General features: G+C 36.4%; 1 protein-coding gene and 1 long non-coding RNA gene across 1 annotated transcript; one reads left to right on the top strand and one right to left on the bottom strand.

The window, feature by feature from the left end:
- The window catches only part of LOC114265706 (uncharacterized), a 137,051-nt gene that overhangs the window by 78,136 nt on the left and 31,720 nt on the right, over positions 1 to 27,195 (bottom strand).
- LOC114292279 (uncharacterized) lies at positions 19,932 to 27,003 on the top strand. Its single transcript, XR_014357756.1, has 4 exons — positions 19,932 to 19,999; positions 20,308 to 20,372; positions 24,813 to 25,220; positions 26,694 to 27,003. It is a non-coding gene; the product is annotated as an uncharacterized LOC114292279 (long non-coding RNA).

The following is a 27,195-nucleotide window of genomic DNA, read 5'->3' as shown; positions in this document are numbered from 1 at the left end:
GGTTTTTTTTTTTTTTTTTTTTTGAGTTTGGCTTCCCTCCAGTCTCAAATCGAATTGGAGGATACTGTTAGGCCTGTGGAGGCTCATCACGGGTCCTATTTCGATAATTCAAACCGTTCAATATGTACAACTCGTCGAGTACTATATGCTTGTAAAAAATCACGTTGATCGGATATCGATAGCTATGTGATCAAATCAGTTTTGTATAACAAAAAATATACGGTAAAAAAATAAATAATTGACAGAAATCTTATCTAATGAAATAGATATATATATTCGATCAATGTGATGTTTTACAGACATATAGTACTCGACGAGTTCTACACATTGAACGGTTCAGATTATCAAAACGAGACCCGTGATAGATCCCACGAGCCCAACAGTACTCTCCAGTCTGATTTGGGACCGGAGGGAAGCCTGTCCCTTTTTTTTTTTTTTTTAATGTGTGTATGGAAGCATGTGTGTGAAAATACGTGGAGTTCGTACCAAAATGGAGGTCTGGTTTTGATCATTAGAGTTTTAAAGAAAGAGAGTGAAAATGGTGCTTTTAAACCCACTATTTCCCTTCCATTCTTGCTTCTCTCTTTGGCGTGGTGACCCGCGATCTGCAGTAGCAAAAAAAGGGGTTGGACTTGTGACGGTGAGGTTCGTGAAAGGTGGTGGGTGGTTCATGATGGTCGGCAAAGGAGTGGCGGTGAGGGTGTGGAGGTCGGTTCTCTGATCACCCTTTCCCTTCTTTCTTTTCTTCATGGATTCAGATCTGCAAGCGGAGATTGAAAGACTACACCATTTGTTTGAGAAAAAGAGAGGAGAGAGAGAGAGCAAAGAAACACGTGTTTTTTTTTTTTTTGTTTTGTGCTGGTGCCACGTAATTCAAGCTGGATTAGAATGAGGATTTTGTATGAACCAAACATTATTCTTTAAAAAATCCCTAACCCATTGAGTTTATTACGAACAATGAATGCCTAATTTTCTACCCAGCAATGTTATATTCATATAATTTTTTCTTCTGTATTTTTCCTAAATATGTTTTTGACCGGTAAAAAGGTCATAATCATTTTCTTATAGGTCAAAAAAAAAAAATTGGAAGAAAAAAATTGTGTAAATGAATTATTTTTGTTTCCACACAAAATTCTACAAAATCTCTTATACACCCATGTGAGATAGTCTATAAATTTGTGTAAAAATTGGGTAATGACATCTTTACTCTAATTCTATTCCTAATTATCATTTTTTTTTCCATGTATAAATTATTTATGTTGTTCGAATCTTAACTTTCGAATAAAAATTAATTGATCGAATTTCAATTTTAAACAAAATTCAATTGTTCAAATAAATTTTTTATTCAATATGATATTCAAACAAATAATTTTCTTTGGAAGTTAATATTATTTTTGGACAATTGATATCGAAATAATACAAATGGTGTATACTAAGGTCTCATTTGAGGATTAAATATTTTAGTCAAAAAGCTAAAAAGTCGTTATGAGTTGTTATACCATGCTCTTTACTTTTTTACATATCTTTTTTTATAAAAAAATTAAAAAATTACTAAAATAACATATTCTCAAATGAGGCATAATAAGATAAAGTTGGGTGTGGTACTTGAATGCTCATCAAATGTTAAAAAATTTAGAGTACGTGTTTTTTGTTAAATGACATTTTTGCCCTTACCTTGAGTTTTTTTTTTTTTTTTTGGGACAAAGTTTAGAAGTAGTATAGTAGTATCTCAAAAGAGAGAATTGGGTGAGAAATCAAGGGACAAACAAGAACCTATTTTTTCATTGAGAGTTTCAAACACAATTCTTGCTCAATCTGCAGTTACAGTGCTTGGATTGGGATTCATCGATGCCGGGTAATCTCCTAGAATTTACTTATACTATTTTTTTTTTCTTGTGTGTGTGTGATCTAAATAGGTATAGTAGTGTTTAGACTTCACCAATATCTACTCTCTCTGTCTCTAACTTGCAAAATCTGTACGATTCAATGTGAAGGTATAGTGGAGACTGGTCAAGGATTTGAGTGATTTCAAAGGAGACTGAAGATTTGTTAAAGCTTGCAGCATTTGTTGTATTCCCTTTGTGCCTCTTTCTCATATTTTCTTTCTCTAAGAAGCAAGAGGCTTGTGGTGGTTTATTTTTTCTATTTTTCCTTGTCCTTTCACTCAGCAAGAGCCATGACATTCCCTATAAAAAAAAAGGGTAATATTTTTGTTAGTTTGCATCAAAATGCAGCCTTTTACCATTAAACAAAAAAAATGCAACTTCCGTTCAATGGTCGGAGATACCTGTGTATTGTTTTGTCTCTTGTTTTTATTAGCAAAATAGAAGAGTTTTATCACATAATGTGGAAATAAAACCAATAATTATGGGATTATTTACACCATGACCTCCTAAGTTATTGCAAAAATATTATTTTGACCTCCTAAGTTATAAAAGCGTGTAAATAGCTTTCCTAGACTAATGTGAAGTATCACTTTGTCCCTGAAATTATAAAAATGTACAAATAAACCCCCTAAATTATTGGTGTCCCTTTCGTTAAGGGTCTAATTTGTACAGTTTTATAGACTATGGGCATGTTTCAATCTGACCCCTTTTGTTAGGGGTCCAGTTTGTACGGTTTTTATAATTTAAGAAGTTTATTTATACGCCTTTATAATTTATGGGACAAATTGACATTTCACAATAATTTAAGGGTTCATTTGTAAACTCTCATAATTTAAAAATCAAAATGATATTTTTTTTAATAATTTAAAAGTTCTCCATATAAATAGCCATACCTATAGATTATATTAGAATCACTAGTGGACAAGTTAAGAGATATATATTACAATCACAAGTGTAAGTGGGTATTAGTTGGAAAAATTCTATGACACATGTCTAGTTATGATTTTTTTTTAGTTTTTGATTATTATTGGTTCTGGTATTAGTTGACTGAGAGGGTAATTTATTTACAAATTGGGCCGAGCTGGGCCGTTATGGGCCTCGGTACGAAGGGTTGAGTAAAACGGCCATAAAGTTACTCCGGTCATCGAAAAGGCTTAAAGTTAGATCGGTCCGAGGCCCAGACGTTAGACCGGTCCGAGGGACTCTTATTGTTAGCCTGGCTGAAGTATGCGTTGAAGTTAGACCGGTGTAAATATGCTTTGAACTTACACCGGTCATGGCACAGTGAAGATAGACCGGTCTAAACCTTGATAAAAAGATAGCTCGGTTTTAGGCATGCCGTTGTTAATGAAAGAGGAACTAAGGGCAGAGAGCCGACCTAAGTATTGTTCGGCTAAGTGTAAGCCATGATTACTTCGGTCGTATGGTAGTTCGGCCATGGAAGAACCATCTCACTTGGTTTAAGCAGTGAGGGGGGTGTTGGAGGATAAGGATTATCCTTCAAGAGGTTAAATCCTAGGAGGACTCTGCATGGAGAAGTAAAAGTCCTACTAGGATTATGCCACACGAAACCTATAAAGCTCGCAAACATCACCTATGGAGAGGTAACACACAATTTTGTTTTCTGAATACACAGAGTTTTTGTCTATTTGTCGAGCTTACTGACTTAGGCATCGGAGAGGTTTCCGGCACACACCCGCCGGCTAGCTCACGTTTGCGTTTTCAGGTGATAAAGTGACGACGTACGAAGAAGCGCAGACTTAATCAACAGGATTATACGAGAAGGTTTATTTCTTTCCCGTACAATTGGCGCCGTCTGTGGGAATTACAGGCAAGAATAAAACCTCTTGATTAAGCTTCTTCTCTTTTAGAACAAATGGCGCACAACGAAGATTTGCCGCAGTCCGCCATCGACGAGCAAACACCAGATGGGGGTACGAGGCGTGAAGGACTACCATCTATCCCTCCCATGGCAGATTTGGAGCCCCAACGACATAACACCAAGAGAGATACTAGGGGGCGGCGGACTGACAGCCCCCGTCGCTCTCGTTCGCAAAGTCCTGACAGGCAAAGGCAGAGGATTAATCCTCAAGCTCTGGAAGACCGCGTAAAGGAGCAAGACGAATTGATAAGGAAGATGGCGGCGGACATGGAGGCCTTGAAGCGCCAGATGAAGAGAAAAGAAGTGGCGACAGGAGAGGGGCGCAAAAACAAGACGCCCCCTCGCCACTCAGAAAATCGTAGTAGGAACACCACATCCTCGCAAGGAGAAACCAGAAGCCTTAGGACAGGCGATACTCAATCCAGGTCTTCCAAAACTCGTCACTCCAGGTCTGAGAGGACGAGATCTGAAAGATCGTACACTGAAGGAAGCACGTATTGGCCCTCTCACACGCACCAAACCAGATCTAGACAGACGGAGTTGCCCAAATCATCCGACTTACGAACCGTGCTTGAGAAAAAGGCACGATGCAAGGAGGATGCCAGGGCACGTGATCCACACAGAGTTTCTGCCTTACAGCGGTTGGCTCCTCGGACACATGGAAGCGTCGAGGTTGGAATGCCAATACCGCGCCTTGCCTACGAACCGACAGACAAGGCACTAGCAAGGCTGCAAACCTCACCTTTCGTTCCGGCAATTGAAAACGCGCCCCTACCATCAGGCTTCCTGCAGCCCAAATTCACTACATATGAAGGGAAGACGGACCCCTACTCACACTTGAGTCACTTTCGCCAAGTCATGGCTGTATATAGGCGAAACGAGGCCTTAATGTGCATGCTCTTCCCATCTAGCCTTGGCGACCTAGGCTTGACTTGGTTCGAGAAACTTCCAGAAGGCAGCATAGCCTCTTGGGCGCAATTGGCGGAGGCATTCGTAACAAGGTTCCGAACAAACACTAAAACCCCGGTGGAGATTGATCAGCTACTCTCCATCGACATGGGTGACAAAGAGACCCTAAGGTCTTACAACAGTCGCTACTGGGAGACATTCAATCAGATTGGGGACTGCCCCACCAATCTCGCCATTGCACAGTATAAAAGAGGCCTTCCAGTCGGGAATAGAATAAGGGATTCAATCACCATGACACCATCCCTCACCATGGAAGCCTTGATGGAAAGAGTGCATTAGCACATCAGGGTAGAAGAGGATGGCGCACGTGCCAAAGCAAAATCTGGCGTGACCACAGTACCAGAAAAGAAGACCTCAGCAAAGGTTAACACGGTAGATCGACCAAACAGAAACGGACGTGGCAGACGAGATAACGGAGAAGACCGGGATAAAAGATGGTTGAGAATCCGCACTGCCATAACCATGGTGTTCAAGAAAACCGATATATCGGATTCTAAGCGAAATAAGAGATGAGCCTTTCGTCAAGTGGCCAGCTAAGCTGGGAGAAGCACAGAAAGACTACGACGAAAGATCGCGGTGCACCTTCCATAAAGAAAAGGGGCACCGCACTGAGAATTGCACACCATTAAGACAGCACCTGGAGAAGTTGGTGGCGGCAGGTCACTTGGATAAATACATTGAAGGAGGGACGCAACCAGGCCCCCAGGACCATAATAACCCCAACGGGATGCCGATCGACGCCCCTTCTCAAGGCATTATCAATGTGATACATGGAGTTTTTGAACCCAAGTGTGTATGCGAGCTCAAGAGATCAATCAAAAAGGCTGAACACTTAAGAGAGGTGCTAAGTGCCCAACCTACCATCAAGAGGGGGAAGACAGAAGCCACAAACGTCATGTCCTTTTCGGATAAAGACTTAGAACGGATATATTGCCCTCACAATGATGCCCTGGTCGTCACTCTCCGAGTCAAGGATTTTGACGTCAAGCGGATTCTGATTGACTAGGGTAGTTCATGTGAAATCATGTACTCCGAAACATTTAAACAACTGAAGTTACAAGACAAAGACTTGGCGCCTGCTGTATCACCCCTAATTGGATTCAACTCCATGCCGGAATGACCCGTCGGCAAAATAATTCTTCCAGTCAGAGCAGGAAACGTGACGAAACAAGTGGAGTTTTGGGTATTGAAGGTCCCCTTCACTTACAACATCATCTTGGGCAGGACATGGCTGCATGCCATGCGATCGGTGGCGTCATCCTACCACCAAGTGATGCGGTTCCCCAACGACACCGGTGTAATTGAAGAAGTCTATGGAGATCAGATTATGTCCAAGCAATGCTTTGTTACGGCGAATGGCAGCCGCGCTGCCAAAGGATATGTTCATTCGGTGGAAGAACCTGAGAATAATGAACTGTTCGCAGATGTAGGCAAAGCGGCTAATCAGAAAGCAGTGGAAGACTTGGTAGAGGTAAGAATAGATGAAATGAACCCGGATAAGTTCTTTTTGCTCAGTTCGTCGTTGTCTAGCACTGAGAGATTAGAGGTACTGGAATTTTTGACCTCTAACATCGAGGTGTTTTCCTGGATGCCATACGACATGCCAAGCATTTATCCTAACTTCATCTGTCACCAACTCAATGTCCACCCATCCGCCAGACCAATCATTCAACGCACCCGTAGATCGGCACTCCACCATGCCGAGATAGTTGCAGAGGAAGTAGGAAACCTACTGGAGGCAGGAGCAATCAGAGAAGTGCACTATCCAAAATGGATCTCAAACACAGTCGTAGTATCAAAGAAGAATGGTAAGTGGCGTGTCTGCGTCGACTACAAAACAGTCAACAATGCGTGCCCAAAAGACAGCTTTCCTCTACCAAGGATAGATCAACTGGTAGACCTAACGGCGGGGCACAACTGACTCAGCTTCCTGGATGCATACAGAGGCTACCACCAAATCGCCATGCATGAACCAGACCAGGAGGTCACATCGTTTACAACTCCAAGAGGACTGTACTGCTACAAGGTCATGCCCTTTGGCCTAAAGAACGCAGGGGCAACATTCCAACGGATGGTCACCAAGATGTTTGAACCATTGTTAGGCAGAACAATGGAGGCTTACATCGACGACATGGTGGTCAAGAGCAAGGATGAGAATGACCATCTCAAGGACCTAGGCGAGATGTTTAAATCTTGAAGAAGCATAAGTTACGCCTCAATGCATCCAAATGTGCATTCGGAGTAGGATCTGGCAAGTTCTTGGGCTTCCTTATGACCAACCGGGGTATAGAAGCAGACCCCTCTCAGAACAAAGCGATCCAGGATTTGGAGAGACCAAACTCAGTAAAAGAAGTGCAGCATCTCACCGACATGGCAGCTACGCTCAACCGGTTTATAAGCCGGTCATCAGATAGATTACGACCATTCTTTCATGCTCTAAAAGCCAAGTTTGAGTGGGACGAGGAATGCGACCGTGCTCTAGAAAGCTTGAAAGAATATATGTCCTCTCCACCACTGCTTGTCACCCCAATACCTGGAGAAGAACTCTTCCTATACCTTGCAGTCTCTCAGCACGCAATTAGCGCAGTGTTGGTCCGTGTGGAAGGAATCCAACATCTTCCCATCTATTATGTCAGCAAGACATTGCTGGGAGCCAAAACCAGGTACCTACCTCTGGAAAAACTGGCTCTGGCCTTGATGATGGCCTCAAGGAAGTTGTGACACTACTTTCACGCCCATACCATAGTTGTCCTTACAGCCTTTCCATTGAAAGCTTTGTTCGAAAGGGCGAACTTTTCTGGGCGAATTCTGAAGTGGGCAGTTGAGTTGGGACAATACGATATCAAATTCCAACCCAGGACCGCAATAAAAGCTCAAGCATTGGCAGATTTTGTCGCAGAGTTCACACCAGGAAGTCATCACCTCTGCCCAGTCGACCTGACTGAAACAACCAAACTAGAGATAGAAGTTGACGCCAGAATAGCGCAACCCCTAGTACTAGATACTCAGCCAGACGCAAAAACAGATCACAAAAAAGCAAGGAAGGAAGAGGCAAACCATGATACGCCAAGTCAGAACTCGCCAACAAATAAAGACTTGGAACAATTAGATAGCAAGGGGCAGACAGCAAGCATGAACCTTGAAGAGGACACCAGCAACATGGAAGATCCCAAGGCATCTACTGATCCCTCCACTTGCTGGAAGTTGTTCGTTGGAGAGATGTGGAAGCTCTTCGTGGATAGAGCGTCCAACCGGCATGGAGCAGGGCTCGGTATAGTCCTCGTCTCTCCAGACGGCCTAGTAGTGGAGCAGGCAATCAACCTTGGCTTCCCAGCATCAAACAACGAAGCAGAGTATGAAGCGCTTCTGGCGGGCCTCAAATCAGCATTCTACATGAAGGCCACCGAACTAATGGTCTACAGTGACTCACAGTTGGTGGTAAACCAAATTTCTGGCGACTATGAAGCAAAGGATGACAGGATGGCCAAATACCAAGAATTGGTCAGAATAGAGATCAAGAAATTTGAAGTGGTCAGGATAGAACAAATTGGCAGGGAGGAAAACAGCAGAGCGGACGAACTAGCAGGCTTCGCTTCAATGGCAGATACTTCCATCCCTCATCCACTACTGATCGACTAACTACCTAGACCAAGCATTGAAGACTCCGAACCAGAAGAGGTGTGTTGCGCCGAATTAGGCCCCTCGTGGATGGATCCCATCATATTGTTCTTAAAAGACGGCATCCTACCGGAGGACAAGAAAGAAGCCAACAAACTTATCTCCCCATCTATGGCATTATACAAAAAGTCATTCTCTGGACCTTATCTAAAATGTGTTCACCCCAGCAAAGTGGAAGCATTCTTGTTCGAAATACACAAAGGGGTGTGCGGAAGCCATCAAGGTGGAAGATCGCTAGCTTACAGGGCCATTTCGTAAGGATATTGGTGGCCATACATGTAGGCAGACTCGGAGAAATATGTGAAGAAGTGCGAGAAATGCCAGAAATTCGCGCACCAAATACATCAACCAGCTAGAGAACTCCTACCATTGACTAGCCCATGGCCTTTCGCAATGTGGGGCTTGGACATAGTAGGACCACTTCCAACAGCACCCGGCAACAGGAAGTTCTTTCTCGCAGCAACAGACTACTTCACAAAGTGGGTGGAAGCAGAAGCATTGGCATCAATCAAGGAAAAAGATGTGAAAAAGTTCGTCTGGCAGAATATCATCACTCGGTTCAGCATACCCAAGGCACTAATATCTGACAATGGCACTCAATTCGACGGCAAAATCTTCAGAGGCTTTTGTGAAGAGTACAAGATAGAGTTCTACAATTCTACACCAGCATATCCCCAAGCCAACGGCCAGGCAGAAGCTTCAAACAAGGTCGTCTTGGATGGACTAAAGAAAAGGTTAGAAAGAGCAAAGGGCAAATGGGCGGAGGAGCTTCCCTATGTTTTATGGGCTTACCGCACCACACCTAGGCGATCGACAGGAGAAACACCATTCTCCTTAGCCTATGGTATGGAAGCAGTAATTCCACTAGAAATTGGCCTCCCTACAATTCGAAGCGAAAATTTTGATCTAGACTTAAATGGCGACGCCATAGCATTGGAGCTTGACCTTGCAGAAGAAAGAAGAGAAAAGGCACTGGTTCACAATGCCTCATACCAACAAGAGTTGTCCAGGAAATACAGCAAAACAGTACATCCAAGACAGTTCAAGATCGGCGATTGGGTACTTCGCAAAGTAATGGGAAATACATTAGTACCAGGAGATGGCAAACTAGGGCCTAATTGGGAAGGTCCTTACAAAGTGGTTGGATTAGCAGGCAAAGGGGCATACCACTTAGAAGATGAGGACGGCAAAGCAATCCCCCGACTATGGAACACAGCCAATCTCAAATTATTTTATTTTTAGTTCTTTTTAAGAATATGTAATTTTTCTTTTTTTTTTTTTAATAAAACAAGCCAATTCTTTTTCAGTATGGTTGTTTTTAGTAGACGATAGTCTTAGTAAGTCAGGAGCTTTGTAAACATTTTATTCTAAGTTGGCTGGAAAAAGCAACTTAGAGGTTGGCTGGATTAAACCAACACCCCTCCTAAGCCCAGGATAAGGATCCAGGCTGCAGGACGTTTGGTCGAAATAACCAAACATTTTATTCTAAGTTGGCTGAAAAAACCAACTTAGAGGTTGGCTGGATTAAACCAACTTTTTAGCCGAGGTAAGGGTATGGCTAAAAAGTGGTTGGCTGGAAAAACCAACTCTTTGTACTCTTCAGCCAAAGTAAGGGTATGGCTGAAGAGTGGTTGGCTGGATTAAACCAACACCCCTCCTAAGCCTAGGATAAGGATCCAGGCTGCAGGACGTTTAGTCGAAATAACCAAACATTTTATTCTAAGTTGGCTGGAAAAACTAACTTAGAGGTTGGCTGGATTAAACCAACACCCCTCCTAAGCCCAGGATAAGGATCCAGGCTGTAGGACGTTTGGTCGAAATAACCAAACATTTTATTCTAAGTTGGCTGGAAAAACCAACTTAGAAGTTGGCTGGATTAAACCAACACCCCTCCTAAGCCCAGGATAAGGATCCAGGCTGCAGGACGTTTGGTCGAAATAACCAAACATTTTATTCTAAGTTGGCTGGAAAAACCAACTTAGAGGTTGACTAGATTAAACCAACACTTGTTACTCTTTAGCCGAAGTAAGGGTATGGCTGAAGAGTGGTTGGCTGGATTAAACCAACACTTGTTACTCTTTAGCCGAAGTAAGGGTATGGCTGAAGAGTGGTTGGCTGAATTAAACCAACACTTGTTACTCTTTAGCCGAGGTAAGGACATCGGCCAAAGAGTGGTTGGATGGATTAAACCAACTCTTGTTACTCTTTGGCCGAGGTAAGGCTATGGCTAAAGAGTGGTTGGCTGGATTAAACCAACTCTTGTTACTCTTTAGCCGAGGTAAGGACATCGGCCAAAGAGTAGTTGGCTGGACAAAACCAACTTAGCAGATGACTGAATTAAACCATTCTTGGTACTCTTCAGCCGAAGTAATTATATCGGCAAAAGAGTGGTTGGCTAGTAAGGTCAGTCAGGCAGCGCGGTTAAGACCAGAATAAGTTATCTCGGCCGAAAAATATTGTATTTCGTTCAAGTCGCAGTTAGAAAGCAATCATTCAAACAGAACAGTAAACTGAGATAACAGTTGGAACAATAGAAATCATTACAAGTGCGAGCATAAAGATCAAACCGGAATAAGAGTTGAACAGAAAAGCTGATTTTCATTGATCAAAATTCAAAACAAGTACAAAGGCGGGGCCGCAGCCCGGCTACAAGATCAAAGCAAACAAAAGGCAAAAAAAAAATACTGGAATCAGTTGAACAAATCATCTATCTCGGCGTCCAGACCGGCATCACCATCATCCCGAAGCACGGTCTCTGGCTGGAGCTGGGTCTCGGTCGCAAGTATGGTCTCGGTCGGAAACACGGTCTCGGTTGGTCGCTCAATGATCAGGTCTTCCACCGTGTGCTCCGCCCGAGCTGATTGATTTGTTGGAACATTGCCGACCGAGATATCAGTTGGCTCTTCTTGATCGTCGTCAGAACTCTCAAGGAACTGCTGCTGAACGGATGCAGCATACTGAGTTAGTGAGGCCGGAATAAAATACTGAGGAGCATTGTAGACCTCGGTTTCGGACCCACAACCGAGCTGCTCCACAGCACTTCTCCAGCCGCACTTGAAAAATAAGTCCTTTGCTGCCTCGCATTGTTGGTATAAGCAGCCTCGCCTGCCTTGAAACCTTGGCTTTCAGCTTTTCCCAACTTCTTCTCAAGCTCAGCTATTTCGGCTTTCTTTTTGCCTTCAAGTTTGGCCAACTCACGCAAGTATTTGTCTTTCACCGTTGCTGCAATTTTTTGTTTTTCTGCTTCAGCCGAGCTAACAAGACCGGTCAAGTGACCGTTCTCGGATTGTAGCTCGGCTATCTGTTTCTTGGCTTGCTCCAGTTCGGCTGTCTTGGCCTCGGCATCTGCCATGACCTGCTTGGTAGTCTTGCGGAGCTCCAGCACTTTCTTATGTGCAATGTTGTTCTTCTGAATGGCCTGCAAAAGAGTAGTGACTCTCTTTAGCCGGACTAACAGTTGGGAAAAGTTAGACAAAGAGAAGGGAGAGCCACTTGCCAGGATCATTGATTTTGTTGATGACCGGATGACCTTCAGCTCGGTGTTCAGTTGTTTTTTGTGGTGCTCCATGTCTTTTGGAAGACAAACACTCTTGGCTAGATTGAAAGCCATCAAGTGATCCTTCTCAGCAACAACCGAGTTAGTTTCCTGAATATCTCGATTTTGAAAGGTAAGACTTGAAGCCCATTTGGAGGAGTCAGCTCGGTCAGAGTGCTCCAATCGAGGGCTTGGTTGAGGGCTGGACGGAAGAATGGTCTCATCCTCGTCAACAAGTCGTTGCTCGGTTTGGCTAGTCCGGGCACGCTTGTTCGCCCTAGATGAGGATGGCTGCTGTGATGGATGGGCTACCACAGTCTCAGTTGTCTGACCGGTTTGTGGTACCTCGAGTTTGTTAGTTTCGGTTAGAAGCGCCCTTACTCTGCTCCTTTTTACCATTTCTTGTTCGGCAGTCAGTGGGACGAGGATGATTTCGGGCAAGGTTGGGTCCGGTTCTGGTGCGTTTTCAAGAAGGAAATCGGTCACTCTGGCTTTTCGACGACCACTGTATCTGTAGGTCGGCTCAAAGTTTAACAGCTTAGCCCAACTCCGTTCTTTATATCGAAGTGCGGTGCGAAGAGTTTCAAGGTTGGGGTAGCTGTACAATGATTGAAGATGGGCTGAATCTGCAATAAGAAGACAAACTGTTAGATCGGCTTAAAATTGGAAGCCGAGGTAAAAGACCAAAAAACAAAAGCATGTGTATAGCCGAAGTAAGTTATACCGAGGATTCCTTTTTTCCAGTTTATACGTCGTCCAGGAATCTGGGCTTGATGATCCTCATAGTTCCCAGACACCCAGAGAAAATCGTCATCATTCAAGTCTTTATCCGGTGTATCTTTTATTATCTTCTCTCGGCGACGGCGTATTCTTAAATAGTAGACCCATCCGTCTTCTTTTGATCCTAAGGAATATTGGTGGAATATTTCGGCTAGACCGAGGTTGAGACCGGCTTGGAGGTTTAGTTCGGCTATCCCTATTATTATACGGTATGAGTTGGTGGATAGTTGGGTTGGGCACAGTCTGGTTTGCCTAAGAAACTCACATATCAAGGGTTGAACTGGAAATCGTAGTCCGGTTTCAATTATGGACAAGAGGAAGAAGGGGACAAAACCTTCATTTCCCCAGGATGTGACACCTTTTTTGGCTAGGGTAAGGTGTACATCATCAGGTATGCCATAATCCCTTCGGAATTCGGCGAGACCACCTGGTGTCTCTACTAGAAACCTATACTTTCCCATTTATTGTATAAATTATGAATAAATTAAGTTCGGTCCAAAAATTGTGCTCAGTAGCTCGGCTAAGCGCGCAGAGGAGTGCCTGGGCAACCTAAGTCTGCAAAGTGAAGAACAAAGGCGTTAAGCACAGATCATTGGGCTGTGCTACAAATTAAAAGCAAGATAAAAAGTTCTACTTCGGCTACGTGGTACTACGGGTTCTATCTCGGTTGTAAACTAGATACTCGGTACCTCGGTTGAGTCTCTAGGGGCAGCTTTCTTAGTTCGCTTTTAAAACAAATAAAGCTGGCTTAGCACCTAAGACCTGGCTCGGTCAGAGGCATAGGGTTCCGTTATACTAATTTCAGACTTAGTTCGGTGCACTTTATCTCGGCTAAAGTCAATCAGAAGATGGTGACTGAGACTACGGATATATTCACAAGCTTTATTTCGGTTGTGGTTTGGATGGATCTACACATAGCACAAACAGTATCTTCGTTCAGTTATGTGGTTATTTTGGATCAAAATCAGTGTTCTACAGGTTTCTTAGATTCAAGCGGTTCTTATGAAGTTTCTTCCCAGAAAAAGCAAGAAAATAGTGTTTTGCAAAACGCACGAAACAAACTACAATGGATTAAACAAAAGGAAAAATAAGAAAAGAGAAACTGAATCATGATGCTTACCTAGTAAAAAGGAAGAAGCTAGAAGATGGAAGCAATGACAGCAATGAAGGGCACGAACACAGCAAGCTCAAACTCAGGGCTCAGGAACAAGGGAGAGAAAAAGTAAGGAGTAGAGTAAATGATTCAAAAATGAGAGGATTGTTTCGTGTAAAAGGACAAAAAAGAGCGGGACTGTTTAAATCTTGCGAAGTACGAGGGCGGCGTGACAGCCGCAAAGAACCAATCAGAGGCTGCCACGTGTCCTTGGAAGGAGAAGTGTTTCCGTTGATGTGACTGAAGGGACGTTTTGACCGGACCTGCACAGCTCGGCTTGATTTTAGCTCGGCTAGGAAGGCTAAAAAGTATCTCGGCTGGAAAGGCTAGAAGGTTTTTTAGCTCGGTTGGAAAGATTACAATTTTAGCCCGGTTTGTAGACAGGTAATCCCTATCATGCTGCGCAGATGGAATTAAGGGGCAATTGAGAGGGTAATTTATTTACAAATTGGGCCGAGCGGGGCCGTTATGGGCCTCGGTACGAAGGGTTGAGTAAAACGGCCATAAAGTTACTCCGGTCATCGAAAAGGCTTAAAGTTAGATCGGTCCGAGGCCCAGACGTTAGACCGGTCCGAGGGACTCTTATTGTTAGCCCGGCTGAAGTATGCGTTGAAGTTAGACCGGTTTAAATATGCTTTGAACTTACACCGGTCATGGCATAGTGAAGATAGACCGGTCAAAACCTTGATAAAAAGATAGCTCGGTTTTAGGCATGCCGTTGTTAATGAAAGAGGAACTAAGGGCAGAGAGCCGACCTAAGTATTGTTCGGCTAAGTGTAAGCCATGATTACTTCGGTCGTATGGTAGTTCGGCCATGGAAGAACCATCTCACTTGGTTTAAGCAGTGAGGGGGGTGTTGGAGGATAAGGATTATCCTTCAAGAGGTTAAATCCTAGGAGGACTCTGCATGGAGAAGTAAAAGTCCTACTAGGATTATGCCACACGAAACCTATAAAGCTCGCAAACATCACCTATGGAGAGGTAACACACAGCTTTGTTTTCTGAATACACAGAGTTTTTGTCTATTTGTCGAGCTTACTGACTTAGGCATCGGAGAGGTTTCCGGTACACACCCGCCGGCTAGCTCACGTTTGCGTTTTCAGGTGATAAAGCGACGACGTACGGAGGAGCGCAGACTTAATCAACAGGATTATATGAGAAGGTTTATTTCTTTCCCGTACATTGACTATGACTAATTGTAATGTAAATTAAAATTTGATCATAATCACTTGTTGTTTTATTTTAGTTATGTCTGAAGAGGTATTTGATTATGCCTCAATTAGTCTTTGGTTATGACCCTTAGTTATGTTGTAAAGTTGGTTATACTATAACAAATAAGAGTTTTAAAGATCAAATTTTTGTTTCAAAATATAAAAATTTTATTGTAAAAAATATTTAAGGACCAATTTGTGTTGCCACAAGAATAATTGCTAAAAGGTCAATTCGAAAAGAAGAAGAAGAAGAAGAAGTTTTAGCAATAAAATTTTAAAATTGTTGCTGATAGATGCATTTTTAGGGACAATCATTTTTTTAGATAAAATTTGGGTCCCAAAAAAATAATAATTTATCACTAAATGTCCAATTTTGTCTCTAAAAATACAATAATGCTATTTTGACAACAAAAAAAAAATATTACGTATCTAAAAAGTGATTTTATCTCTAAATTTTTGTTTTTAAAACCTTCATTTGTTGTAATGTTATAACTTATTATAATTATTATTTTGGTTATGATCGAAAAAGTCTTAATCATGTCATAAGTGATATTTGATCATGATCCATTATATTATTTTAATTTTGAATATAAAAGTAATTTAGTTATAATATTTATGATATAGATGACATAACTTGCCTATGTGTGCTGTAAAACAACCTAATATTATTATTTTATTTAGACACATTAAATTTATACAATTTATTTTTCTTTCTAAAGTCGAGCATCGACGGGTAGCAGAGTCACCAAGTCAAACCTATTAGGCTCCTCATTATTGATCATTTTAATTTTGTTGCAAATTCATGTTAAATTTTATAAATATTTCTTTTTTTACTCATTTTGATTGGTGTTGACATCAAAAATTACAGTGTAACGGATCATATACTTTGAGACTTGAAATAGAACAATTAAATTATTGAGATTTAAAATGTAACGTAATGTATGCTTTGAGGACCATCAACGTAATTACTCTTTAAAAAAAATTACAATGTATCTCAATACATTGACGTAGTTTGAATCAACAATTATAGCATAGATAACTATAAATAAACTCCCGAAGAAGAAGAGAGATATCCCAAATAATTGCAAGGGTAATATGACCCTCATACAGGTGAAAAGAGTTGAACTCTTAACCTTTTAGTACACTTTAAGAGCTCTAGTTAATGGATTAATTCTGTTAAATGCTAATAGAAGGACAAATGTTGCCAAAATAAGGAAGATGGGTATACGTAGCTACTATGCATGAAGTACAACAGTCACTGCTGTACACCTAACTGGGCTCACTTCAGGCCTTATTTTGATAATTTGAATCATTCAATTTTTAGAGATATTGAGTAGAATATACTCAGAAAAAAATTCCATTAATCGGATATTGGTAGCCCTTTCATCTAAATACATTTGTATTCTATTTTATACACAAAATCACATTAACCATTCATTTTTTTAAAATACAAATGTAATTAGATGAAAAAGTTATCGATATCCGATCAATTTGATTTTCTTACAAATATATTTTATTTGATATACTCTAAATAGTGAATGATTCAGACTATTGAAATAAGACCCATAATGGACCCTATTGACCGCACAACAGTGACCCGTGCATAAAGCACAATAATCACCCCAAATTCAAATTTAAACACCATGGCTAGTTAAATTCTGTTTTGTTTTCTTTCCAATCTAGTAAATTGCATACTTTTTTTATTTTTATTTTTATGCACTTTTGTGTATATGAATGTAATGAACTAGCAAGTAATTTGTTGTCCCTTTCTCTAAATCAAACTGAAATGCAAGCAAGTAGTTTGTTCGATCCTTATTTTTTTTATAAACCAAAGTGTAAGCAAGCAATCTATTCTCTTCTTTTTGGTCCTTTGATGTTGATATACTTTGGTTCTACCTATAGAAACTGATTGGCCTACAACTAGTCAGTCCGGTCATGACAGTTAAACACCAGGCCGTAGACCATTCAAACAATGCTTTAGTCCCCATATTGGATGAGTCTCCAACAAAAAAAACATGTCATTTTTAAAAGATCCAACAAAAAAACATACTTCCCTTACCCAAAAGACTAAAAGAATTCGTTTGGGTTGGTTTGGTTTTAAAATCAATTTTGAAAGATATATTTTTTAAAAGAGTTTTTAAAATTTAAAAATTTATTTAGTTGTATATTTTAAAAACTAGCGAGTGACATACGCAATATGTGTGCAATTCAAATTAGTAAGAATAAAAGAAAGTGATAATGAAATTAATATTATAATATGTATTTAGCTTAAGTGATATAAGTTCTCTTATCTTAAACTCATGATCATGGTATGAAGAGAATAAGACTTCACTATACCAACTATTTATATAAAACACTGCCACGTGGCATGAGGATCTTTGTGTAATTTTTTATAAATAAAAAACACTATTTATATAAAACATTGTCACGTGGCATGAGAAGAGTAAGGTTTAACTACACTAATTGAGACATTCACTTAATAATTGTATAGATAGAATTTGTAATTTGGGATGATTTGTAATTTTTTTTGTAGATGAATGGATGAGTGCGAGAGAAAACGTTATTGATTGATATGTATGATGTAATAGAGGAGAGAGAAAAAATAATTAATTGGTGTGTTGAATGTAAGAGACGAATGGAGATAGAAAAATTGATTTAAAACAATTTTGAAAAAATTATAAAACCAAACAATTTTTGATTTTGAGCGCCCAAAAATTGATTTGAACGTGAAACAAGCCCTAAGAAATTCATTTTTTTTTTTTTTTTATCAAGTCCCAGCCAAATAATCTCTGTCCAAAAGTCTTCAATTGTAAAAATTGAGAAAAATATTCTTTATGAACAGACCCAGAAAAGAATTTTATTCTTTGAGTGATGATACATTAAAAAAAAAAAAAAAAAACCCCTCCTTTTCTAAAGGATCAATAAATAAAAACTCCATATTCAAAGCTCAACTAAAAAAAATAATTATCCAAAAGTGCTCCCAATATTAACACTTAGAATTTTAATTACAAGAAGGACAAATTGCAACAGTAATTCTTATTTTTTGATTCTTGTGTCATTTTGGTTATTATAATTTCAATTGACTTGATTTTGATTATGAATTTATGTTTTTGTTTCAATTTACTAATTGATAACTCTTAATATTGTTTTATGAAAAATATGCATGTAAGTGGTATGTGTCATATTTTTTAGAATAAAATTATATAAATTTATTAACTTCAGTGAGTTATCTCAACCAATTCAGTAATTATTTTCAGTCAAAAACATTAATGACATTATTAATTGGATCAAATTGACACAAAATTTAAAATTAAGGGTTAAAACTGTATCAATTGAAAGTGTAGGGATTAAAATGGCACAAAGGGCAAAATGTAAAGAGTACCAGTGTAATTTTTCCTTACAAGAATTAAACATATGATTTTCATAAAATATTTCATAATATAAAAATCAATAAAAGTTATTTAAATATTAAAAAAAACCTAATTTGCCTTAACCTCATGAAAGGTTGGGCACATCAATACAACATCCACCAAACCTATCAAAAGAAATGGCAGGCAGCCTTTTGAGTTTGGTCGGAAAACATTTTTTGAAAAAACATATATATATATATATATATATTGTATTTTTTGGTATTTGAAACAATAGAAAATGAAAGTTAATGAAAAATATTTTCTATAATTTGCAGAAAACAAGTTTATATGGACAGAAAATAGTTTTCACTTTTAAAAAATAAAAAATGTTTTCCAGACTAAAATCTTAACAATGCCTCCACACTACCACCGTCACCTCACCTCCACCACCACACCACGATCACCACGGCCACGGCTAGTGCCACCATCACCGTTGTCAATACCCCACCACCATGCCACCACCTCTACCTCCACCTTTGTTTCACCACTACCACGTTTCACCACTACCACCACCACTACCACTAAATATAGAAAAATGTTTTCTCTAAAAAACATTTTTTGAAAAAAAATTTCCATAAAAAATATTTTTTGTCCAAACAAACGGAGCATAAGGTCACAACCTAATCAGTTTCATTTCCCTTAATTTTTAAACTTTAATCCATATTATTCCATTAATGCATCTTTAAAAAAATACTAACCAAAAAAATTAGAACTTGGCGCATTTCATAAATTTTTTAAAAAATACATCTTTTGTGTTATTAATTTTGATGGCATTAACATTAGGGATTAAAGTGTAACAAATCACATAATTTGAGAACAAAAATGGAACAATTAAAAATCGGGACTAAAATATAGTATAACTTATCCTGTGAAGACCATTAGTGTAGTTAACCCTTTTTTAATTACAATTTTTTCTCAAAACATTGAACTAGTTTGAATTAACAATTATAACATAGAGAACTACAAATAAACTCCCAAAGAAAGAAAGAGATACCCAAAACAACTGCAAGGTGAATAGGACCCTCACGCAGGTAGGAGCTATCGAACTCTTGACCTCTTAGTACGGTGCAAGAGTTCTGGTCAATGGGCTAAATTCTGTTAAATGTCAAGTGCAGGACAAATGTTGCCAAATTTTAAACACCATATGGCTGGTTAAATTCACTTTTGTTTTCTAAACTAGATTCCAAGCTAGTAAATTGTTTTGTTTTTATTTTTCTTCTTTGTCCTTTGATACACTTTCTTTGTATATATAAATGTAAGGAACAAGTAAGTAATTTGTTCTCCCTTTACTCTAAATCATATGGCAAGCAAGTAATTTGTTCTCTCCTCAATTTTTTCCTACACCAAAATGCAAGCAAGTAATTTATTCTCTTCCTTTGTCCTTTGACATACTTTGTTTCTGTATAAATATAAGGATTGGGAGGTAATATGGAGTACCAACCATATCATCATTGATCTTCTTGCTTTCAAAGTCATCACAGGCTACCAAATAGAGGTACGGAAGATTGTTTTTCTTTTCTTCTTTTTAAGAATATATGTTTTCTTTTTAATTAGTTGGCACTGTCTAACTTCTATTTTTTAGTTTACATGCTAGCCACAATAAGAATTTAATATCATTGCAGGGGTCACCAAGTGGGATTCTAACTTCTTTAAAGTTAATCTTGATTTGTCCTACATTATTGTTGTCTCTATATTCATAATGCCTTAACAATGTTGTTTATGAGAAATGTTTTTCGAGGTTCAAATTTTTGCAAAATAATGTAGACCTCGTATTTGATTTTTTACCTGAGGGGTTACTTGCAGATCCCTTGTTGCGGTTCCTTGCGTTGCTGAGCCTGTTCAAGACCTCGTATTTGATTTTTCAACAGGTAAATACTCATATAATTAATATTGAGAGAGGGTTGTCTCGTGTTAGTTGGCCCCTCTTATCTATTTTACTGATTGAATAATCTATTGATTTATAATTACACATCCTTAAAAAGAGTGCATCTTATGCATTTCTAATTATGCTATTATTTTAGTTATAATTCATGTGTTTTTTAGTTATGCCTCATGTTGTGTTTAATTATCATATATATTTTTTTTAAGTTATGACTCAGAAAGTATGAAATTATGTTATTTTATTTTTTAATTGTAAGGTGCAATAGTACATACTTTTTAAGAGTGTGTACCATAGTTATACTTATATTAAGTAAAATGAAAGGGGTATTACATCCCAGTGGAATAAGAAAGTTTTTTTCACATAAACATGGAGGGGTACAAGAATATTTCACTTGTATTCCATCACAAAATCACTTACACCTCACATAATTTTGTATTTTTTTTTTCTCTATCCCGCTATACTATAATTCCCCCTAAGACAAACTTTTCATCTGAAAGTGTTCTATGAGCTCCAAAGTATTAATCTAAATTTATTAAATTTTTAAATTTTAAGAAATGCACACGCCATAGAAATATTGGCCATCTAACCATATCTATAATTTTGGAATTCAAAAATCTTAATATAGATAGTCAAAAAAGAAATTTAGCCATCTCTAATTTGAAATTTAAAAATCTTTTAAAAAAATTCCAAATATGAAATTAGTCTTATATAATTTTAAATTTTAAAAATATTTATTTCAAAATTTTCTATTTTTATTTTTGAAACTAAACAATTCAGGTGGCATCTATAGAATTAAAAAAACATTTAGGAATCAAAATATTTATAGCACATTTGTTAATCAAAGAGAAATTAAAACAAAAAAAACGTGTGCTGTGCATATTTTTTTGTCACATAAAAAAATAAATGTGTTGTGCTTAAAAATGCATATGATTTTAACTATGTCTTTTAACAATATCCAAGCCTGCAATATTTTATTTTTAAAATTTTAAAATGCGTGTCATAAAATATAGAAGATATAAAACTATTGGCCTATCTTCTTCTTTTTTCGTAATTTAAAAATTTGTAAATGGAATGTCAAAAATAAAATTCTGACCATATCTATGTTACATTTATTTTGAGATTTAAAAGAAAAGTCTAAATAAAATTTTAATTATATACAATTTAAAAATATTTAAAAGGAAAATATGAATGAAATTTTTAGCTACAAATTATAATTATCAAATGAGCTAATTTTATTGAGAAAACCATTAAATGAAAATTGATAGAATTTATATTTATAATTATGAAATATTTTCTAAATGGAATTATCACTTATTTTTTCTGGTTTTAAGCTAAAAATATAGTTTATAGACTAGCCTGCTTTAGTCTTATATAATTTTTCAGGTATAAATATACTTTAATATTGATACAATAGATATTAGACTTATTTTAAGAATAAATATATAATTTCTTAATTAAAGTTTTAAAATGTTAATAAATATACAAAAATAATATATACATATTTCCTATTTTGTTATAAAAATATTTCTAAAAATATTTACAGATTAAAAATTAAATTTCATCTGAAAATATCTATGAGCTCCAAAATATTAATCTAAATTTCTTATTTTCTAAAAATTTTAAATTATTAAGAAGTAAAAATATCATAGAAATATAGGTCCATCTAACCATATGTAAGATTTTTGAAATTTAAAAATCTTAATACAATATTGAAAATCAACACAGAAATTTATCAATGTTTTACTCATCATATCTAACCTAGATCTAAGTCAAAATATATCTATTTTTATTTTTAAAAACTAAACAATAGATATGGCGTCTAAAGAATTATAAATTTTTTAGCGGTCAGAATAATTAAGATGCATTTATTAATCAAAAAAGAAATTTCGCATGGCACATATAAAAAGAAATTAAAAAAATATGTCTAGTGCTTATTTTTATGTCACGTTCAAAAATACATGTGTCATGCTTAAAAATATATGTTGTTTAAATTATATCTTCTTTTTTTTTTTAAATAATATCTAACCCTTCTATTTGTTTTAAGTTTTAAAAATATGTAAAAAGTGTATTTAGATTATAATTTTTTTTTTGGCATTTTGTGTTTCACAGTAATATTGGAAATATTAATTAATTTATCAATTAACACACCAACTAGTTATAATATTAAATGAAACTATGTTAATTAGTTGAATCCACATCAAGTGTTATCTTTTCAAATTCGTGTTTTGGATGAAAATAAAAAAGTTATGACATGTTCTCTTTTTAATCATTATTAAATTGTCAGTGAAAGACGTTGCACATTACTTTTAGATAGGAAAGAAGAAAAACGTGTTGCTTTAATTGATTTTAGAAAAATGATTAAAATTCATAATTTCAGTCTCATAATAAGTTGATAGATAATGTGTCAATTTTGATATGTTACAAACTTAATCATATAAGGGGTCCAATCTCATATTATGCCTTTGTGAGTAAATTGAGAGACAAAAATTATGAATTTATAACGTTTCTCTTTACTTTAATGGGAAATTCTATGAAAACACACCCCAAAAAAAGGAGTGTATTATGAGTGCAAAAATGACCTGCGATCTAAGGACAGCTTGAAGCCCCGCTCGTGCCTCGGGGTGGGCTTGACCCGTTTAGGCCCGGGTCTGGGCTTGAGCCCAGTCCGAGACCCTAGGCTTGGGTCTGAGCCATTATTTTGAAACCCGGTCCGTCTAGCCCGACCCATCGACCCGCCACTCAAGGCCCGGCTCGTCTGGTCCACTCGAGGCCCAGTGTCTTTTTTAGTAAAAAATAATAAAATTTTGATAGAAAAAATATAAATAAAAAAAAAAAAAAAAAAGTTTAGGCCCCCAAGCCCAAGCCCAAGCCCAAGCCCAGGTCCATGCCCACTGGCCCGCCCCATCCAAGGCCCGAATATCTCCTGGGCCTGAGCCTAATTTTCTGGCCCGACGTGGGCCGGCCCGGGCCCGGGCCAAATTTATACCCCTAGAGTGTATCATATGCCTATTTTTGTGATGTTTGGTTATAATCGATTGTAATATTGGTTTTGACTTAGTTACTACCTATTAGGGTATTGGTTAGGACTTTGTTATGATTTATTATGGTTGTTACTTTTTTTTATCTACAAAAGTTAGAGATTATTGTGTTTTATTTTTTTTATTTTTAATTGTGATTGTTATTTTGGTTATGATTAAAAAAGTCTTTAGTTATGATGCAAGTGACGTTTGATTATGACTCATATTGATGTTGACTATGATTCATTGTGGTGTTAATTATAATTCATTAAGGTATTTAGTTATGACCCATTTTGATTTCTTTAGTTTTGACTGAAAGTGGTTTGGTTAAGACACTTTGTAGTACTATCGACATCATAAATTATTATAACTTGCATATGGCGCACAATAAAAAAAGAAAAGAAAAAAAAAGAGTTGTGCTGTAGAAATTTTTGAATATTCATTCTCAATTATAATGTGTTACCATGATGGATAATGTCATAATGATATATAATCTTACTTTTTAGACCCAATGATGTGTGAGTGAAATGACTGGTTGATGATAGAGAATATATAAAAGAGAATGTTACTTTAGATATTTTAATTAAGTGCCACATCATTGAATTTAAAAAGTGAGTCTAATTTTTTAGGTTGGATAACAATGTTCAATTCATATTTATCCATCTAATGTTTACTTATAGTAACTTAATTTTCTCTCCATGTGGATAAAGAAGAGAAGGGTGTGATGAATCTGTTTCCAACATCGTGGAAGATACTATGGAATGTGTGGGATGTTCAGATGCTAGTTCTACTTAGTCTCACTTTACAAATCATTCTTTTCGTTTTTGGCAAATGCAGAAAGAATATTTCATCAAAATGGGTTAATGTGATTGTTTGGTTGGCGTACATAATGGCCAATTGGGTGGCAACTGTTGCCCTTGGCAAGCTCTCTGATGCCCAAAATAATATTCCTAATCCCAATAATGCATTACAGGCATTATGGGCACCTTTGCTTTTATTGCATCTTGGTGGCCCAGATACTATAACTGCTTATTCTTTGGAAGATAATCAATTGTGGATAAGGCATTTTTTGGGCATGGATGTTCAAGCTACAGTGACAATTTATATCATTGTTATGTCTTGGAGGCATTTCTGGTTTTCATTTATGTTAATTCCGGCATTCGTGGCTGGAATTATTAAGTATGTAGTAATGTTAGGTATCATGAAATAAATTTCATGAAAATAATCATGAAAGCTTTGTGACTCTTAGAATACACTTAGAATAAAGTACAACACACTAATCAAGGTAATCTAAGAATCACAAAACTTTCATGATTATTTTCATGAAAAGTTTTTTATGATCCCTAACTTTTCCCTTAAGTATGGGGAGAGAAAATGGACTCTTAAGTTAGCATGCGATGATGAATCAGGAAACATTGTACCCTTTCATTATGAGCTATGCGGATGGAATCTTGCTCACCGTATCAAACAAGAGGACAGAGATGAAGAAGTTTTATGTATGGCCTGCTTGCTGATGGCGGAATTTAAATATTATATAGAGAATTATGACATTGGTAGATATACATTCATGGAATCGCATTCAAAAGGAAATAAAAATTTTCTGAATGCAATGAATCCGGATGATGGTACATATGTTGGGGATATATTGGAGGTTGCAATGGGGCTCATGTACGATTTGTTATACACAAAAGCATCCATAACATTTACGAAGAGAGGGTCAATTTTTTGCTCTATCAGCTTCATGTGTACGGTGTCTGTGTTGGTAGGACTCTTCCGGCTTATCGCCATGGAAGCGAAGTGGCCGGTCCTTGTTTAAGGTATATTGCAGTTTTTGTTTCAGGAATATTACGGATGTTATCACTACAAGAAATTATGATTTGAGACAAAAAAAAATTAGGATCAATATTACTTTTTTAGGAACAAAATATTTTTATTACAAAAAGTGTTATTATTTTATTTTTAGCGATAAAATTAGATATTTAGTGATGAATTATTAGTTTTTTGAAACCAAAAGTTGTCTTAAAAAATAAATTTTTGAGAACAAATTATTTTGTCCCTAAAAGTGATATTTTTAAAATTTTGTTATTAAAAACTCATTTTTTACTTTTCGGGATGACTTTTTACAATTGTCTTCACTACAATTGAAATTAGTCTCTAAATATTTTTTGTAACAAAATTTATACGTTTAAAAATAATAAAAAAAATTTAGACTCTGTTTGGAAAGCATCTGAAAATATAGTTCTACCTATTGATTTGAGTGTGTTGTTTATTTAGAGCTTTTAAATCATAATTCTACACTCATTTCTCAAAACTTAATTCAAAACATAATCATTACTTTTCGAAACTCATAACCAAACACATAATTCAAAATTCTTTTCAAAATTCAATTCAATTCAATATTTTAAATATTTAAATATTTTAAAAATATTTTAATTTTGTTAAGATTTTAAATATTTTAATATTTAAATATGTTACGATTTTTTAAATTTTTAAATTTTTTGAATATTTTTAAATATTTTAATTTCAAAATACTGCGATTTTAATTTTTTAAATTTTAAAATATTTTAATTTTTTTGTTATGTATTTGGTTACGATTTGAGTGTAGAATTGTGAAAGTAGTATGGAGTTTCGAATTATGTGTTTGGTTATGAGTTTTAAAAATAATTTCTTAATTGAGTTTTGTTTTATGTGTTTGGTTACGATTTGAGTGTAAAGTTGTTTTTAAATTTAAAATATTAACATTTTAAATTATTTAAATTTTTTGAATATTTATTTTAATTTTTTACTTATTAAATTTTTTAGATTATTTAAATTATTTAAATATTTATGATTTAAATTTTTTGAAAATTTATTTTGAAAAAAAATTATTTCCTTAGTAGTATTCTCAATTAAAAAATTGATTAATGTTATTTTCTGTTAATCTTAATTTTTTTAATTGAATTTTAAAATGAGTTTGGTTATGAGTGTTAATCAGAATTTTCAATAGTGTGAAAGTATTGTATTTTGTTATGACTTATAATAATTTGAATTAAGTTTTGAAAACTCTTTCCAAAACTCATAATCAAACAAATTTTTTTACTTCATATGTCAAATCAAACTTTCAAAACTCAATTTCACACTCAATTCAAAACTCAATTTAACACTCTATTCAAAAATTATAACTAAACAAATTTTCTACACTCAAATCATAATTTCACAACTCATAAACTCAAAATACAACTCATATTTTTATATCATATTTATAAAATTTTACCAAACACAACCTTAATTTTTAAGACTCTTATATGTAGAGAAATAAAAAGACGAGAACGTAAAGGACGCGAATTGTCTCCCTCGGATATGACAGAAATTTGTTTATGACAGTAGATCTTTCTCGTGAAGAAGCTGCAGAAGAACAAGGACGCAAAGATGCGATGGATTTTTTCTTAAAAGATGTGATTATTGAACTCGACGATGGTAATAAGAAGGTGAAATGGGAAAAATTGAAAATGGTGTGGTTTGGGGATGTTATGCTACGCTGTAATTAGTGGTTCAAAAAATTAAATATAATAAAGATGTAAAAATTATTCTGTCTTAAGATTATTCGATAATTTTTACTGTACTTTGATTGGGTACTAAACGACAAACCGAATACAAAAGGAAAATAAGAAAGGAGAGAGAATGTTTGATTATAAAAATCAAACCAACAAATAAAATAAATAAATAAATAAAAATAGATTTTTATTTTGTTACAAAAATAAAATCAAAAAATTTGATTTAAATAAATAAAAATAAAACAGGAAAATTATTAAC

The sequence above is a fragment of the Camellia sinensis genome, unplaced genomic scaffold (genome assembly GCF_055761805.1).
Source record: "Camellia sinensis isolate YWXY unplaced genomic scaffold, ASM5576180v1 Unanchor10, whole genome shotgun sequence".
NCBI lineage: Eukaryota > Viridiplantae > Streptophyta > Magnoliopsida > Ericales > Theaceae > Camellia > Camellia sinensis.
Note: the sequence above shows the minus strand (reverse complement) of the source record. Positions and strands in the feature narration are given on the sequence as shown.